At 43.3% G+C, this 5,477-nt stretch overlaps 2 long non-coding RNA genes across 2 annotated transcripts; one reads left to right on the forward strand and one right to left on the reverse strand.

The window, feature by feature from the left end:
- Positions 1-695: 695 nt before the first annotated feature.
- On the reverse strand, positions 696-2,961 carry LOC139079846 (uncharacterized). Its single transcript, XR_011533808.1, has 2 exons — positions 2,770-2,961; positions 696-1,048 (listed from the first exon to the last, which is right to left on the reverse strand). It is a non-coding gene; the product is annotated as an uncharacterized lncRNA (long non-coding RNA).
- LOC139079845 (uncharacterized) lies at positions 2,201-5,025 on the forward strand. Its single transcript, XR_011533807.1, has 2 exons — positions 2,201-2,338; positions 2,433-5,025. It is a non-coding gene; the product is annotated as an uncharacterized lncRNA (long non-coding RNA).
- The last annotated feature ends 452 nt before the right edge of the window (positions 5,026-5,477 follow it).

The following is a 5,477-nucleotide window of genomic DNA, read 5'->3' on the forward strand; positions in this document are numbered from 1 at the left end:
CTAACCATGAATCATTATAGGAAGTCATGTAAAGAGTCATAGAACAAACCAAATTATATACAATTATTATAGGAAAATTACAAAATACAGGCAAGAAGAAAGAAGAAAATGTAAACCAGCCATAATCTTAATTCCAAGATAGTAACATTCTTAAGATTTTAGTGGGTAGAAGAGTGGAGAAGGGTAAATGAGTGGTGGAGGAGATGGCGGGGTGGAAGAAGAGACATGATGAGGGTGACAGAGCTCAAAATGATGGGGCTGGGATGGCTGCGGATACAGACACCGCGCACGCGGGCACAGATGATGGGGCTGGGATGGCTGCAGATACAGACATCGCGCACACGGGCACAAATGAGGAGGCTGGGATGGCTGCGGAGACAGACACCGCGCACGCGGGCACAAATGATGGGAGATGACGTAGTACAGCGTACAGTCCTCATTTTTTAACTTGATTTGACACTTCACAAGAAATATTTTCTTAGATTAAATATTTTTCAAAGGCAACATGATTAAGGACTACTATACATGTATGTGCTATATATATATTTCATATATATTTATATGTTGATTTTTGCAATTTTATAATAAATATTCTGTAGCTAAATTTTTATATACATCTATAACTTTTAGGTTAAATCTCTGGACACAAAAAATAGTATGGGAATGCTATGCAAAATTTTAAGACTTGACAACAATTGATAAGTCAAGCATTCTAATTAATACTTTATTGAGGATCTGAGGCACAATTATGATAAAGTTATGTAGGCCCTAGTACAAAGGGAAGTGGGAAGCGAAGAAGCTTCTCGTCCTATCTTGACCTGAATGGTTTTGAGATTCGAGGCCTCTCTCCTGAAGAGAGATTCAGGATCGGCCACGCTGAGACGCAAGAAGATCGCTTGTCAAGTGTCCCGATACAGGGCAACAGCAGCTGTCCTCATTTGATTCATTGCCTTCAGTTCTGCAGGGAATGAGGCAGGGCACTTCTGGACGGAAGCAGAAGAGGGCGCAGATCCCAATCTGCAATGTCACTTTAGGAGTTCTTCATTTCCTTCCAAAGAGAAAAGGAGCAAAGATAACAGAAGCAAGGACTCTAAGCGTGCAAACCTTTCAATAAATTCACAAAAGGAAGCTACACGCTTGATTTTTAATTTTCAGCCTCCTCGCCCCCATTGTTAAATGAAGAGCTTCTCAAACCCAGCTCGGGAGTTTTGTGTTAACACCTTTGAAGGCTTCTATGACTTTCAAGGAGGTACGTTCTGTGACATTTATTTTTCTCATTTTTAGAAACCAATTATCAAGACATTTTCTGATCAGATCCTCAGTTACGATAATTTTGCACTGCAGGGTTGAGAAGGAAATGTAGAGGTACTGTTCATCAGGGCGTGGCTTGTTGAGGGATTCTGGCTTTGGGGGTTCACAACTCCATGTTGAGGGGTCCTTTCCTCTCACACCCCACTAGACATCCAGTGTTGCACCTCACTTTCTTAGACTTGAGCATTGCAGGGGTGAGGCACTGAAGGTGGGCACTAAGAGGAAGTCCTGTTTTTTCCTCCTACTCTTCTCTTGGCCTTTAAACCTTATCCAAGTCCTGAATCCTATTTCTTTTGAGACAAACACCAAAGTAAATTTTCCACATTGGAAGTCGGAGCCTTCCTTTCCTGTAAGGCAGTGATGTTTAGTAGCGGACTGCCCAGGCAGCGCCATGAGAAAAATGTGCATTATTCCCTAGAAGCTGTGTGCCAGTTGGAAATGTTTTTATCCAGGCTACCGGATCGGGGGCGGGGGGGGGGGTGGGGGGAGGTTCAGGGACGCTGAGTCCCCCAAAGCCCAGGATGGAAGCAGTGCTTTCAAGGAGCGCAGAGTGAGCCACTCTATGAGGAAGAAGAGAGAAAAAGACCCAGCTCATTGACAAGATCTCGGCATTAAGAGACAGCAGAGTGAGAATCAGGTTCATTCTCTGATTCAGGGGTGGGAGGTTGAGGAAATGGACTGGATGGGGTGGGATGGGTGAATTATTTTAAGATTTTTTTTCTTCCACAGAAAAAGTTACAATCATTCCCTCCAGTGGGGCTGGGCTGAAGAAACCTAGAGTGCTGGGACACGTTTCCGAAAAGCCTCAGAGAAGACACGGTATGCAAAGGGGACCCCAGGAAGCACACGCTGGAAACAGCAGAGCGCCCGGGCCAGGCGGGGTCGGAGCACGGCGCACGCGCGGCCACGGGGCGGTCGCTGTCCCGCAGCCCCGGGAGGTCCGTGCCCACAGCCCGCGCGGCCCGGGACAGTCTTCCTGCGGGTCGAGGACCAAACGGATATGCACCGGCTACGGGACACAGGCAGTGTAAGACAACAGGCTTTATTTACAGTCCTGTATTTCTTTTTAAATTTTCTTTTATGTGTATATTATTAATTCTAAATACATTAATTCCACGTAGATTTACACTGAAGCATCATACCCAGCCTCACGCAAGTAGGGAAGCTGGACGTCGCGGAGGCGTCTGCTTTCCAGAAGACACGCTACGTTTCTGAGGAAGGACTGGTTTAGGTGTTTTAGTCTCAGAAAAATAACACACAGGGGCTTCATGTCAATGGCCTTTTTGCTATAAAAACTGATAGAAATTCAACATAATCAGGAACGAAAACTGAAATAAAAAGAAGAGATGCCTGTGATTTTACGACGTGAGGAACTGGTCTGCGTGTGGCAGTGAAGGGAAACAGCATCTCCAGGGTCACGACAGTGAAAGGGTCCGGCTTTGACTAATCAAGATTTACCTGCCTAGGGCTGCAGAGGCCCTCCTTTCCGGAGCCGAGGCCCAGAGGCCAGGCCGGCTCCGCCCTCGGGAAGAAGCCTGAGAATGGACGGCGAATGGGCGACAACGGCCGGCGCGTGCTGGCCTGCCTTCTGTTTCCAGGGTTTGGGATGGCGCACCGTCGGAAATGAATAGCACTAGAGGCCATCTTCTCCTAAAACATAAGAAAGTGCTCTCTAAAACATAATAACTATAGCAAAATCATCTGAAAGCAGATGATACCAGTGAACAGAATCTTGTAATATTTAAGTAGCTGAGTTAGAAGGCTTTAAGTTTTTCATGGTGTGAAAATTATCGTTGTCTAGAAACTAAGGCTTCTTATAAGGGAAAATGTTAATCTTTGCTTGAAATGAAAAGAGAATGGGAGAAAACTTCGATCACCCATCAATAAGTTTCCGTAATCCTCACTTAGAGAAATCTCCAGAAGCTATTTCGTTATCTAACCGCCTTCATCCCGGCCCTCTGGCAGAACCTGGCTTTTGTTTGTTACTTGCTGATCTCCCCTCCACCGTTGCACACTGGCCTTGAGTGGCCTCATCTTCCTCTTCATTGACATGCTTCCTCCATACGATAAATTCACATTTACCACCATACACATTTATAGCCAAACCTTCTGTCCCCGTGCAAAGGGAGTTCCAGCAAAGGCATGCCCAATGGTGAGGGTGGTGTTGGTCACAAATGTTATTATTCTAGAAATTACATCTGCTTAATACAAAACATTAACTGAAAACATTATTTGGTGAATAGTGCTCTTACCTGCAAAAAGAAATAGATGCATGGGAGAACATATACTGTATTCTACATACAATTCATTTTTTAAAAGATATTTTCATTTCATATACCATCACTTTCAATGGGATAAAGTCAACCTTATAAAAAAATTTCAAGTTGCTTTTCCTCCTAAAGACGTATCTCCTGCTAGCTCAATCAGTAGTCACCTCTAACACATAATGCTTCTCCTGATGGGAGTAATCCATTTAGAGAAAGTTACAAGAATCCACCACTCAGAGTCATACTTCTGTGTAACACGACACAAAAGTTTGGTAGCAGTTCAATGTCATTTGCTTGAAGGTTAATGTGGAATACTGTTGCTAAGGAATATTCGAAAACTGCCAAGACCTTCCTGAAGAACAGTTCAGCACCTTTATTTCTGCAATTATGCCTACTTTGGGAGAAGGGGGTTGTATTTATTCGTAAATATTAGATATTGAGTATATGTGAGACTGCAAAGCTTAACAATTAAGTTCTATTTGGATGTGTGACAATATTCAGACCTCATATATTGCATAACTAAAATGTCCATGAAGCTCTGAGTAAAACTGGTCTCAGAGATTTTATATTGGAGCAGATAGGAAATCGTAAACGCATCCTGGAACTGAAGGGCTCAGCACATAATCCCTGGGGTGCGGGTGGCAGGTCAGACCTAAGCTGAGATAGAAAGGGGAAGCTTCCTTGTTCATCTCTCTGGTCAAGTACCTCCTTCTCCCTTAGGTTCTCACTGTTATAGCCAGTCTGAGAAGTGCTCCTAGTTCCAGAATTTTCTTTCACTTTCCTCCCATCTTGATGGTCACGCACTCCAATCTCAAACAGACGTGAGAGGGAAGGACCCAAACAACATGTGTGTGGGGTGGGGGGAGGGAAGGACTGTCACTGCTTTAAGAAAACCAGGCAGCCTTTGTCATGTAGCTGAGCAGTTAAAACACCAGCTCTGGAGCCTGTGGCTGGCTAGATTCAAACCCCTGTTTGATCAAGTGTTAGCTGTACGACCTTGATGGTATTATTTAACTTCTTTGTGCTTCATTGCTCTTGTGTAAAATGCAGATAAAAATCATACCCACCTGGCATTACTGTTCTTCGTTTAAATGAGTTGATACACATGAAGCCCTAGGATAATGCCTGGGACAAAGTAAGTGTATGTCAAGTCAACGCAGAATGCTTTTCAACATTTGGGGATAAAAAAAGTTGCTTGAAATATACATGAAATTTAAATAATTTCAGTGTAAATAACTTATGAATATAAAAGTTTTCACTAATTTTGAGTAGTATGGCAAATGATCAACTAAACGATTGAAATGCTGAATTTTATATTATATTAAGAAAATTTTAATTTGTACATAATTCTATGTCCAATTTTGGCATGTGCTTCTGCAAAATTTTAAATACGTTGAATTTTTGTGAATTGTACTATTCAATTAAATGAATATTTATTGAACGACTACTATATGGTAAGGTTGTTCCAATTATCTATTATTGTGGGAAAAACTTCCCCAACCCTTAGTGACATAAAGTTTTATTGTGCTTATTATAGTGTGGATCAGAGCACAGTGGTAATGGTCTGCCTCTGCTCCGTAATAACTGAGGTCTCAGCTGGGTTAAGATGGTTGACACAATTCTGCTGAGGCCCTATGCCTGGAGCCTCATTTCTGGCTGTCTGCTGGGTTTCTCAGTTCTCCACGTTGCATTTGCTGAGGCTGCAATGTTAAAGATGGCTTCTTCACTCAAGGCCTGCTGCCTGCACTGGGATGGCCAGAGCAGACGGGGCCAGTCAGCTATCTCTCTCTTCATGTTGCCTCTGTGTGGCTAGCTTGGGCTTCTGAGAGCATGGCCTTGTCGGTTCTTAGACTTTTCAGGTGATGGTTCATGGCTCCAAGAGCAAGTTTTCCAAGAAGC

This window comes from Equus przewalskii, chromosome 27 (assembly GCF_037783145.1).
Source record: "Equus przewalskii isolate Varuska chromosome 27, EquPr2, whole genome shotgun sequence".
NCBI classification, from domain to species: Eukaryota; Metazoa; Chordata; class Mammalia; order Perissodactyla; family Equidae; genus Equus; species Equus przewalskii.